The sequence below is a fragment of the Mus musculus genome, chromosome 9, assembly GCF_000001635.26.
Source record: "Mus musculus strain C57BL/6J chromosome 9, GRCm38.p6 C57BL/6J".
NCBI classification, from domain to species: domain Eukaryota; kingdom Metazoa; phylum Chordata; class Mammalia; order Rodentia; family Muridae; genus Mus; species Mus musculus.
The window spans coordinates 70240888-70254451 of record NC_000075.6 but is presented as its reverse complement, the minus strand read 5'-3'; the positions used below and the strand labels follow the sequence as shown (position 1 = coordinate 70254451).

Genomic DNA, 13564 nt, shown 5'->3' with positions numbered 1-13564 from the left:
TCTGACGTCTTCATGTGTACCCTGGCATATGGACACTGGCACTGATTCATAATAGTGCACAGAGGGGGAAGGGGAGAGAGAAGGAAGGGTTAGGGGGAGGAAGAAAGAGGGGGATGGGGGAGGGAGGGAGAGAAAGAGAGAAAGAGAGAAAGAGAAACAGAGAAACAGACTTCCAATCAAAATTTCTGAACTTCCTTTTGAAGTTTGTATGGCTTCCATTCTATTCAAAGCCAGGGTCTCCAGACTATTTCAACAAAACAAGCCCAGTTGTCATTTGTTAAACACCTTCCCACCCAGAGTCCAAACCCCTTGTATACCACGCAAGGCCTTCACAGGCCCAGCCAACCTTCTCCCTAAACTCCCCACGCTTAGCTCCTTGCACACGGACCTTGCGATCCAGAGACCAATTGTCATGCACAGCAAACAGTGTGCACAGAAACGCCCGAGAGTGGACCTGAGTGTCCACTACCAAAGTCATGAGTGGGCTCCATCCATGACTTCAGAAAATGTCAGAGTTTATCACAGCAGAAGCAGAAACTTGGTGTGTGAGGGCTCCAGGCTCCCCATAGCGGCTGAGAATGGCTGTTGATGAGACAGGAGCACAAACTACTCACCCTGAATCTTCACCCACTCCATTACTGATTTATCTACAACACCCTTCATCTTGTGCTTGGTTCAGAGAGACAACACATGCAATAAGCCACACTGTTCCTTCAGGGGGATCATTACAGGACCTGGAGGATACCAACATCCTTAATATAAAAGATGTACTGTTTGTATATAACCTGTGCACACCCTGTTAAATACCGGAAATCACCTCCAGGTCACTATCACTGCTCATCACAGCATAAATGTATTTAGCTGCTGTCTGTATCATCTAGGGAACGGAGATGAGGAAAATGTCTACACATGTTCGGTACAGATGCGTTCTTGTTCCTGAATATTTTCAGCTTCCAGCTCATTGTGTCTTGTTGGGGCCTGATAAGACAGGTTTGTTTTCATTATCAAGTCAGTGCCTCATAGTTGGGGAAAGTACTGGCATATATCACTCTACACATAACACAAGACAACAGATTCAATTCTAAGGTCTAGTTGAAAAATGGAAAGAGTTCAGAGGAGGGAGAAGAGCTCTGCTGACAGCTCAGGAAAGGTTCTGTGAGAGATGGGGACCTGGTGTGAGCCCGGAAGATGCAGATGACTTACTCAGCCAGATGGAGGAGAGGGGACTTTCCAACAGCAGAAGGGTTCCCCCATCACTGCTGGGAAACAGCCCTGGCAGCCTAGTTCTTCTTTAGTTCTTTTGTTTCTGGAGTGGTGGGGATTGAACCCAGGATGTCTGCCATGCTAGACAGATTCTCTACCCCTGAATTATAGACCCTTGGTAGTTAAGCACCAATCTTGATCATCATAGTTCACATGAGGCTTCTGCAACCTTGCTAGAGATGGAGAGTCATGGGTCCCACACCTTAAAGAAAGATAGGGTTTAGGCGAAGCAACCTGGTCAATTCATCCATGTAGCTCTGATGCAGAGTGAAATGTGTACACACACTCTATTGTAAAAACGTAGTAATATATATACATACATATATTATACATGTTTGATACATTAGATATTTATTTTATGTGAACATTTTACATGTCTGTGCACTACACATAGGCCTGGTGCCCACAGAAGTCAGAAGAGGGGGGTCTGCAACCTGATAGGTGGAACAACAATATGAACTAACGAGTACCCTCAGAGCTCATGTCTCTAGCTGCATATGTAGCAGAAGATGGCCTAATCGGCCATCATTGGGAAGAAAGGCTCCTTGGTCTTGCAAACTTTATATGTCCCAGTACAGGGGAACGCCAGGGCCAAGAAGTAGGAGTGGGTGGGTAGGGGACCTTCAGGATAGCATTTGAAATGTAAATGAAGAAAATATCTAATAAAAAAAAGTCAGAAGAGGGCATCAGATCCCTTGAAACTGGAGTTACAAATGGTTGTGAGTCATCATACAGGTGCTGGGAACCGAAGCTGGAATAGGAATACAGGCACAGAAACTTCCCTTGTCACCCTGTCACTTGTCAGGGACCACTGTGGAGATGGAGCATGTATTTCCACACAGTAGGGAGAAGGTCCGTGTCGGGTGGTTTTTGCGCTTTTCTTTTGAGTGTGTGGGCCCTTACTTCACTGTTCCCACTCTTGTCAAACAAAGGCTGGCTGTCCTCTCATGTGAGTTGGCCCCAGAGTCCCTCGTTAAGTAAACCAGGGCTTTCCATCCAGCCCATGCATTCAGAAAGAGAAAACAGAAGAACTTTAGATGAACTGCAGGGAGGAGGGAGCAGGAAGCTCCTTGGAAGTTTAAAAGTAGGAACTGGGGATGGTATTTGTGGCTTGGGACTTTCTGCACCACATGAAATTACTAAAATGGCTTAATTACTCCCGTGGATATGGAACCTGACAGACACCAAAATGGTTGGGTCACACCCAGACGGACTGGGGCAAGCGTCAGACAGGGAGGCCTTCAGCCATCCAACCGGCTCTGCAAACCTGGCTAAATCTGACCGAGGTCTCTGTGACCTTTCCGCCTCAGCCTCCCTGGAGTGGAGAGACAGACACACTGCTGGAATCAGTAGTGTAGAAGTAGCCGGCGCCGGGCTGCAGAGGATCTGGCATGGTCTCTCTCACCTACTTTCTGTGCATACTCAGACAGCCCACACGGCCAGTCTTTCTCTGTGCTCCAGTTTCCTCTTCTACTGACTTAGGAAAGCAACTGTGATGGGCTGAGGATGTGGGTCAGTAGGTCTAGTGCTCACCTACCATACCCAGAACCCTGGCTTCCCTTCCCAGGGTTGCATAAGATGGGTATATTAGCAAACACCTGAAGTCACAATACTTGGTGAGTGGAGGAAAGATTGGGAGTTTAAGGTCATCCTTGGCTACATAGTATTCCAGGGCAGTCTGAGCAACATGAGAGCGTGTATAAAAGCACAGAATAAAAACCTCAAAAAGGTAAGGATGTGTCTTAACTATTTTAAGCAGTGGTAGAGAGGGCAGTGAGAAAACGGAAGCCTTGGAAAGGAAAGAATATTGAACTCAGGGTCACTCCTGAGACACTTTTACATAGACTGTTGCACTATGGGGTCACTCCTGAGACACTTTTACATAGAGTGTTGTATTTTCACATAGGAAGAAGGTTGTATTATGGGGTCACTCCTGAGAGAGACACTTTTACATAGAATGTTGCACTATGGGGTGACTTCTGAGACACTTTCACATAGTATCTCTGGGGAAATGGGACCTTTTCACATGCCAGGAAAACACCCTTCCCCTAAACCCTCAGTGTTTTTAATACATATAATACATACATACATACACACACACATATACATATACATACACACAGCACACGTGAGAAGGTCAGAGGACATCTTTTCAGGTGGTTTCTCTCCTTCCACTCTGATTTCAAGGCCAATCTCGTTTTGTTTTGTTTTGTTTTGTTTTGTTTTGTTTTTCTGCTGCTGAATTTTGTGGAACTCAAACTTTCTCATGACAAACTACAACCCAGGAGTTACTCATACACATATGGGGGCCATTTGAAATAGATTTTACACTGAGGCATCTGAGGCTCAAGACGTGCGTGCTAGTGCAATTGGTTTGTGGTGATTCTGAGACAACGAATGACAACAGGAGAGAGAGAGAGAGAGAGAGAGAGAGAGAGAGAGAGAGAGAGAGAGAGAGAGAGAGAGAGAGAGAGAGAGAGAGAGAGAGAGAGAGAGAGCAAGATTAAAAGAACAGAGTCTAAAGGAGGGGTGGAGGGAGGACATGGGACCACAGAACGGCAGTTTTTCACCATGGTAAGCATTTAGTGCATTCAGGTTTGTGGCTAATAAAACCCGTCACAGGGCAGCTGTGGCATTCTCTGCTGAGGCCAAGTCACAAGACACTCTGGGCCGACGTTGTGCCAAGGATACTTGACCCTCGTAAAAGTCCTTGACAGCAGAATGGGTGCCATTTTTTCCAAGTGCTTTCGTAAGCTTCCTGACAGTACCCACTACAAAGAGAATAGGCTCTGCTCTCCAGACTGGAGGCCAGGATGCTAATGAACTCATTCCAAGTCTGCCAAAAAGAAAAAAAAATGGGTGGGGCCTCTCTCTCTCTCTCTCTCTCCCTCTCTCTCTCTCTCTCTCTCCCCCCCCTCTCCAAAAGTATTACAAAAAGATGAGGAAGAGGAAAGAAAGGCTAACAATTGTTCTGGAATGGTCACTCCCATGACTGCAAACACTACTTCCCATCTGCCCATCCCTCTTCTGATTGCTTCCTGTCCATACAGACCACACTGTCAGTTATAACAGTCATTTAGTGTGGTGCAGACTGCACGCAGAACTCCCTGATGTCCACAGCATACTTCTCAGAGGATTCATGCGGAGTCCGTCAGGCTGACCTCTTTCCATATTTCTATGAAAACTTTGTGCTTCATAAGGAAGATGTCATCCTGAGCAAGCAACACACCAGACGCTGGAACTGGAAGTGGGAAATAAGCCCGGAGACTTAAAACATTAAAACATGCCGCCTAATTAATGCCCATGAACTTGTCAGTGGCCGAGCCAAATGAGCAGCCTCAGGAATCCTGGAGTATTTCAGAGTGTTGAGCTATATTCTGGATAGGACTGCTCCCCCACGCCCCACAACACACTCCCAGGTGAGAAGAAAGTTCACCTGATGTTTGTGTTTGTTCTAAGAGAAACATTACACACTCCATCTTGTGTCTCCATACACACTGCCATTTAATAGGGGTTAGATACGATATCTGTAAGAGGGCTAGAGGAGGTACTGAGAGCAAGGGGCTTGGGCTCAGTGTGTAGAATGATTACCCAGATTGTGGGTGGCCCTGTTTCCAATGGTGATAAAAACAAAAGGCTCAGGTTGGAGGGATGGCTCAGTGATTAAAAACACTGACTGCTCTTCCAGAGAACTTCCTCTTTGGTTCCCTGCACTCACATGGTGGCTCACAACCATCTATCCAGTCCCAGGGCATCTAATATCTTCTGGCTACTGTGGGCACCAGGCACACACATAGTGCATAGACGCACATTCAGGCAAAACATCCGTATACATTTTAAAAATCTAATTTTAAAAGTATCTAAGAAAGGAAAACAGCAGACCCACGAGTGGGATGCACAGGATGATCACGTAGGGTCTGCACAGGACATACTCAGCCAGGGGACTCCAGGCTGCTACCAGAGGGGCAGTGCTAGCTAGGGCTTAGTACTGACCCACCATAATGTCGGAGGCTGGCTGCAGGTACAGTTCCTGTCTGCCGAAACCCTGTATAGGAGAGGAATCTGGGGCTCAGACTTGGGAAAGCAAGCTGACTCATCAGGAGCCTAGGGAGACTCAGACAGGAAGAGATGCTGATGAGATGTAGAAAGGGTGTGGCCTACAATCACCACTTTTCCTAGCTAGGTCTGTGTGGGGGGATGATTCAGTCTTCATGGCTGACCTTATGACCTTGGGAGGCAGGCACTGTCCTTGGCACTCTTGTGAAACCCTGGATGAGGAAACCCTGGATATGTATCAAGTTCAAGACTAGTCGTCGACACTCCAGACCTTGCCTCAAACAAACAAACAAACACTTTACTTGAAATACAACAAAATACCACATCATTCGTGGATACAAAAGTACAAACTCCTTTTAAAAATACTTAGAGGGTGGAGAGATGGTTCTGGTGTTATGAGTACTTGAGTTCAATTCTCAGTACCCCCACAGTGGCTCACGACAGTCAGCAAATCCAGACCCAGCGCCCTTCACTGGCCTCTGACGGCATTACATTCATATGCATACAGACAGACATGCAGGTAAAAACATCCAAACACAATTTTTAAAAAGAAATATATATATATATCTGGTTTTTCGAGACAGGGTTTCTCTGAGTAGCCCTGGCTGTCCTGGAACTCACTCTGTAGACCAGGCTGGCCTCAAACTCAGAAATCTGCCTACCTCTGCCTCCTAAGTGCTGGGATTAAAGGCGTGCACCACCACGCCCGGCTCAAAATATTTTTTACAAAGTATGTGTAAGAGAGCCTGCATACATACATGCCATGCGTCTTCCTGGTGCAGGGCTAAGACAGAAGAGGACATCTGATCCCCAGGAGCTGCAGTGGTAAACTGTTGCAAGCCACCACTGGGTGCTGGGAAGCAAGCCAGGTCCTCCAAAAGCGCAGCCAATGTTCTTAACCTCAGAGCCATCTCACTAGACCCAAGCCCAAACCTGAGTGCATAGCTGTTTCTGAAGTTCAAATGTCTTGCCCAGCAGCAGTGAGGTGGAAGTTGAGAGGGCAGGGGTGAGGGAGAAGGGCACAAGCTTACCTGGCTGTTTTGAAAACGTCAGTCTGCCTATGGGGAAGCAAAATCCAACTATATCATGACCTAGGTTTTGTTGTTTTCAAGAAGCACTGGTTGTTCTGTCTTTGATCTCTCCCTCTCTCCCTCCCTCCCTCCCTCTCTCCCTCCCTCCCTCTCTCCCTTCCTCCCTCCCTCCCTCCCTCCCTCCCTCCCTCTCTCTCTCTCTCTCTTTCTTTCTTTTTAAAATTTTATTTACATTGTTTTTCTGCCTCCATGTGTAGGGGTATCATATCTCCTGAAACTGGAACTATTATAGACAATTGCAAGCTGCCATGTGGCTGCTGGGACTTGAACCTGGGTCCTCTGGAAGAGCAGTCAGTGCTCTTAACCACTGGACCAGCCTGATTCTTTTCTTTCTTAATGATGCCTTTAAATCTGTGCTTTCACATTTTATGTCTTTTTAATGTCACATCAGGAGAAACTATTTCTGGGCTGCTGAGATACAGCTCAAATGGATCTGATGTCCTCCTCTGACAGAGGGCACTGGCCACTATGACTGACCACCTAGGTTTGATTCCCCAGGTATCACTTAGTGGAAGGAAAGAACTGACTCCCAAAAGTTGTCCTCTGATCCTTATGCATGGTGACACATATGTACATATGTGCGTGTGCTCTCTCTCTCTCTCTCTCTCTCTCTCTCTCTCTCTCTCTCACACACACACACACACACACACACACACCTGACATAATTTTAAAACCTTATTTCTGGTTGTCTAAGTCAACCTTTATATGTAGTAAACAGAACATCTATTAGCCCATTGCTCTCAAGGTTATCCGTAAATAAATGTGTTTTTTAAAAATCAGGGGAAATAGAATTAGAATAGGAATTGTTTTTAAGAGAAAAGAATTAAAAATTTCTAAAACAAAAACAAATCAACGGAGTTTTAGTTTTGACAAAAAAGGGGATTTCTTAACATCATCATCATCATCATAAAAAGATACAGTTTGGGGATTGGATCGTTGGCCCTGTGGTTAAGAGCACTTGATGCTCCTGCAGAGGAGTGGGGTTCGGTTCCCACAGTCACATGGTGGCTCACAGCCATCTGCAACTGCAGTTCCAGGAGACCCAACTCCCTCTCTTACCCCCAGTCACCAGGTACATATACAGTACACTTACATACCTGCAGACAAAATACCCATATACATAAAATTTGTAAAACTAACAAAAACAAAACCACAAAAAAACTTTAACATAAAAATTAGTAGGCACAAAATGAAAAATGGTGTGAGCACCCATCTAAGGGTGCGGTGCAGACTGGGCTGCCAACGTGGGTGGGAGAGGACCTGGTAGTCATGGAGGCATGGATAAGCAGCTTAGGTGAGGGGTGCAGCTGGAGGGGCGGGGCCTGAGCCCAGGACTGCAAATTCCCTTCTGTGACCTAAGGGGACTTCTGCAGGCCCAGAAACCCCAGTGGCTGCCTGCAGCTGGAGGAAAGCAGGCCAGAGGCAGAGGGCTAGCAGAGCCTCATCTGAGCAGTGTGTGGTGCGAACTGAGTCGGTCAGACAGGGCCGACTTTAGCTACAACTCATACATAGGAAGAGAAGGCTCAGCCAGTAAGCAGGTGGGATGGCCGAAGATGGTGGCAGGAAGTGGGAGACAAGCGCACACACCTCTACGGATAGGAGGCAGCGAATGACATTTGCACTATTAGAAAACCCAGGAGACTCAGTCATACAAGTCCCAAGGAAATAAAAAGGGGGTGGGGGTGGGGGAGAGAGAGGAACTACCTTCCTTTCAACAGGTTTAATGACTTAAATAAACTCTTTTTTTTTAAATTTAGTTAAAGGAGAAAGCTCTCCAAATAATAGAAGCAGGGATGTTTGTGGGATGGCTGGCGGCCTTGAATTCTGGGAATGTCTTTGTCAGAAGCTGTGAGGTGATCTGTGAGCTGCTCCATGCATGTTCCCTCCACAAAGGGCAGGCTGAAATGGCTTACACAGTGCAGCTCAGAGTAAGAGGGTATAAGTAACATGCACGTTTAAAAACTTTTATTTTATTATTGTTTTATGTGCATGGGTGTTTTGTCTGGTGAATGTCTGTGCACCACATCTGTGACTGGTACCCACAGGGTCCAGAAGAGAGCACTAGATTGGTTCCTTGGAACTAAAGGTAGAAATGGTTGTGGGTACCATGTGGGTGCTGGGAATCAAACCCGGGTCCTCTGGAAGATTCGTCAGTGCTCTTGACGTCTTTTCCAGCCCCTGACTAACATACCTCATAACAAGACATGGCGGGTGGGGGGAAATATAGCTCAATGGTAGCAAGGTGGTGATGGTACAGGCCTTTAATTCCAGCACTTGGGAGGCTGAGGCAGGTAGATCTCTGTGAGTTCAAGGTTAGCTTAGTCTACAGAGTGAGTTTCAGGACAGCCAGGGATCACAGAGAAACCTTGCCTCAAAACAAAACAAAACAAAACAAAACAAAACAAAACAAAACAAAGCATCTAATAGTAAGATTATTACTCTACAAAAACTAAGTTCTAAAGGCAGCTGAGGTGCAGCTCAGTGGCTGAGTATGTTTAGTATGTAGGAGGTCCTAGATTTGGTTCTTAGAATTGGGGGAGAGGGGAGGTGCAGGAGGGATGTACATGCCCAATTACCTTGTTAAGTGGTTTTTTCCTTTGTGAAAACATGCTGTCACTTTTTAGAAGTGAACATTTCCTCTTTATCTTTTTAGAATTAAACATAAACCACCCTTTCTTCCTTAAACTAGGGCAGGCTGTCAGAAACCGGCTCCGCATCTGGCTCATAGCGACATGTCGACATTGCAACAAGCTACCCTAGCTAGAGCTCAGGCGAGGCCTTGGACTTTACATCTGCCTGGCATTTTCTCACCAGTTAAGTAGGGCGCATGATTGTTGCCCATAGTTCATTCCAGCTCGTGTGTCCCACACTGACTTCCAACTTACTGTGGGGCCCAGGCTGCTCTTCAGTTTCTTATCCTCCTGCCTCCGCTTCCCCAGTGCCTGGATTATACATGTGCCCCACCCCACCAAACCGTGTTTATGCAGTATTGAGGATCCTCTCCCAAAGCAGGTATATGGGTTGCGAGTGGGGAACAGTGTCACAATTGAGTGCCGATCTATGACACCCCGTCTCTCCCTCCCCACAAAGTAGATCAGACAGGCACTGATATATACTTCACTTCAGCTATACTAGGTAGCGAGGGACTGAGAGGCCCAGCTTGGGTTGCTACCGGTGGTGGTCAGTCTTGAGACTCTTGTATCAGGCTTTTACATTCAGTGGGAGTCGGGTCTGGTGACTGTGATGAAAGTACTCTGCCAACCCTGCTACAACCCCAGCCTCCGCTCTTAGATTCCTTTATATTTTTATTTTATGTGTCTAAGTGTTTTACCTGCAGGTATGTCTGTGTACCACTTGTGTGCTTGGTCCCCACAGAGGCCAGAAGAAAGCCCCAGATCTCCTAGAACTGAAGTTACAGGCAGTTGAAAGCCGTCCTGTGAGTGCTGAGAAAGGACTCGGGTGTTCTTTACCGCTGAGCCATCTCTCCAGGCCCCCTTCTTTAGAGTTTAAACCCTGATCAAACTTAAGTTTACTTCCTGATCTATTTGGGTACATGTTTATCATCAGGTGCTCAAATGAAAAAGGAAGAAGAAAGGAAGGAAAGAAAAGAGAAAAAAAAAACCCCAGAGAACTATGTATTTCCCTTAATACGCAAATAATTTTCACTTCCTCTGGAAAAATGCACAACAGAGTAAGTCGTGAGGTTAGCCTAAACCTACCTACATTTCAATTCAAGAATCATGAGATCTGGGCTGGTGAGACGGCTCAGCCTGATAACGGGGGTTCAACCCCTTAAGCCTACATAAAGATGAAAGGGGAAACCCATTTGCACCGCCTTGGCCTCTGACCTCATTTGCCAAGGCACATCCCCACCTCCACCACACCCCATCGCATGCACATCATCAGAGAACAATAAACGAAATAAAATATTCTTTTAAATCCCAAGCTCTTTTTCAGTGTTGCAAGAAGTAACTGTTGATTTGTGATTTTTTGTTTGTTTGTTTAAATTATGTGTGTGTGTGTGTGTGTGTGTGTGTGTGTGTGTGTGTGTGTGTGTGTGTGTGTGGTGGAGGAGGCCAGAGCTGGAGTTAAATGTTGTGAGCCACCCAGCCTGGGTGCTGGGAACTGGACTTGAGTTCTCTGGAAGAGCAACAACGTCCTTGCATCTTGAGGCATCTCTCCAGCCCCACCTTTTGATTATTAAGAAATGTCCTGAGCCTATGTGACTCCCACACATGGAGTTACATTTCAAGGGAACCAATACTGTTTGTGGTCTACGGAGGGCCAGTTAAGGCAGCCACTGGCATTTTATAGTGAGGCTTTAACTGAATGAAGGCGATGAATTTCTCTCTGAAGAATCCTCCCGTCTGTCAGTAAAAGAACAGGAGAGGAACCGACACTCAGAAGAGCCTCCCTCAATGGCCAGGATCCCGCCCACCTCCCTGTAAAGAGTTTATGAAGAACTGCCGTCTCAGAGCAAATGGGAAGACAGCCCTGAAACAGGCATTCCTTCCTAGGAACTGGACACTGGGCATGGGTTACTGACCGGAGTCTCAGGAGGAAGAGAAAATTAAAGTGAAATTGGCTCCCTTTGCAGGAAGGCATCTGCCATCTCACTGAGTGCAAACCACACCTGAGTCTGGTCATCCGCCCACAGTGTCCCATGACTGTGCCTCCCACGCTCCTGCTTCTACGACCAGTGTCACTCAGGGCCACAGGGAGAACTGGCACCCGCTTAGCTTACTATTGACTTCAGGACGAGGGGCCAGGGACAGAACCCAGGACAGAACATTCTCTCCCACTGAGCTACACCTCCAGACCATACACTTGTTTTTAAAAAGACATTTTACAAAATTCTAAAAAAAGAAACCTAGTCTTAAATATCCCCCTTCTGTGCTGACACAGAATAAGCATTATATAAATATTTGCATTTATTTACTTTAAACATTGAACTGCTCTGTAGAGAATTCCAGAGGCCAAGAAGGGAGACAAGAAGGAACATTCTACATTATTCTAGAAGGAATTGCCACACTAGGAACAGAGCAATGCTGAGCTGCTTGTCTCTTTATACGTGGAAATGGTGAGGTAAGCTGATATTTAGTGTGCATGCGTGTGTGTGTGTGTGTGTGTGTGTGTGTGTGTGTGTGTGTGTGGAGGGAGGGGGAGGGGAGCAGTAACATCAAGGTCAGCTCTTATTTCTGCACACATCTATGACAAGGCTGAGACACCATGTCAATAGAGGGTCAAGGCTCCCATCCCTCTGAGGCGACACCCTAGGTGGCTGGGATTGGCCTGTGCTAGAGGTGACAGAATTCCCAAGCCCATGGCCCCACAGCATGGCAGAGAGTCTGGTGACTCAGAGGGTGAGCAAACCTGCGGCCCTGAATGTTAGCTGGCAGTCAAAAGGCCTTGCAGAACTTGGCCTTTGCCCAATCAGTGGTAGCAGGTGAGAGCAAAGGGCACACTGTCATTCCCCAAGACAGGAAGTGGCCGGCCTTCTGCTTTAGGTCTGTGCACAGACTGGCCAGATCTGTAAGGCTTAAGGCATGTGAAAATCTAGGGCCTGGGGCAAGAGAAGGGACCAGAGTTTTATATATAAGTATATATTCAAAAGAACAAAGCTAAGGCAGGGTTGGTTTATCTTTCAAGCTCCGAGAGGCTGTCACCATCCCACAGCTTAGCTTCAGTTCAACCCACCAAGAAAACCAGAGCCCTGCCATCCAGATAGACATTCAAAATAGAACTTGAGTCAAAAGGTTACACATGCAGTAAATATATGGAAATAGTTAGCAAGAAGCCAACATTTCCTCTATGCTCAGTCTGGCTCTATCTGAGTTCTTTGCTCTATGGGAAGCACAGCTCTGAAGTTAGGAAGACAGCCTCCCCTTGAAGCTTGCATTCCAGGCCATGAGACCCCATACTAGGTCTGACTCGGCTCGTCCACCTTCCTTAACCAGCATCAGGGCGAGGTCTCTCCTTCCTGTCCATCCAGGACAGGATCCACGAGGTCGATGACTGAGTACCTCAGCTAGAACGTGGAATGCAGCCGAGGCTGGAGGGCCCTAGGATCTTATAACTAAATGGTTCAGACACCCACGTAGCAATCTGACCTGTGCATAGTTGGAAGAAAAATGGACCCGAGACTCAGAGTTATAAGCATTTGGGGTCACTCCAAACCCAAAGAGATTTTGACATCTGTTCAAAGAAGCCACAGGAACTTGGTAAAGGGCACTCAAGGGCCTCTGTGAGTCAAAGCAGAGAGGGGGAAAAAAAGCCCACCCAAACTTTCCCACAGCACGTCAGTGTTCCATCCAAGTGGAGGGCATCATATGACTGGGCCATGGTGACTGCCAGCTGTCGAACACTGAGCAGGCCACTTCCTGCACAGCCACTGCTTGTTTTATATTCCCTCTTAAGGTCTTTAAGAGCAAGCCACAGCTATTCCCACTTCCCAGAAGCCCCTGCTGCCTACAGCGTAAACACAGTTCCCAATGGAGAGGGCGGACTGGTATTTCAAACATGAAACATCCAAACGTGGATTAATAATTTACCAATGACTCTAAACAAATACTGTCCACAGTGGGGGCGGTGGGGGGAGTCACTCCCACTTTGAAACAAGAAGTCAGTCCAATTACCTCCATACTTTAGGAAGTAAAGTGCAAACAAAAATACCTTCTTATAAGTCAATATTTATTAATGCCGACGGTTCGAGGACTTTTTTTTTCTTGAGAATTAATCATTCCCAGCTTCAGCCGTCTGCTTCAGCAGAGCGTTCACAGCATTCTTCATGTAGAGCTCTGCACTCTTTGCCCAGATAAATTAATACATATTCCAAAGTCTGGGGCCACGATCAATGAAAACCACAGCGAATTCCTAAGCAGTAATAGATATTCCACGTGGCTCGAAATGCTCGGAGGAGAATTTTCTTAAGGGTAAGAATCAAAGTGCTGTAACTAAAGATCTTAAAAGTCAAAGCAGGCAGGCTTTCTGGGGTACCTGATGTTCAAGTCAAGGATCATTTAAGGTAAATGGCTCCCCGCCCTCCCTTGCCGCTGCTCTAATACAGAGTCTAGGCTTAGCATAAACTCGATCTTAGGTCAGTGCCGTCAAGTTAAACGGACAGCACATGTGCAAACAGAGGCAGAGGTTCATGT

The 13564-nt window shown here is 46.6% G+C and overlaps 1 protein-coding gene and 1 long non-coding RNA gene across 2 annotated transcripts in view; one reads left to right on the top strand and one right to left on the bottom strand.

Moving 5' to 3' along the window:
• Positions 1-13564, bottom strand: part of Myo1e (myosin IE) — a 192718-nt gene that overhangs the window by 145616 nt on the left and 33538 nt on the right. The window lies entirely within an intron of this gene.
• Positions 11396-13564, top strand: part of Gm26849 — a 45979-nt gene continuing 43810 nt past the window's right edge. The window contains exon 1 of the long non-coding RNA XR_001779215.2: positions 11396-11495. This is a non-coding gene — a long non-coding RNA (predicted gene, 26849). The remainder of the gene's footprint in view (positions 11496-13564) is intronic.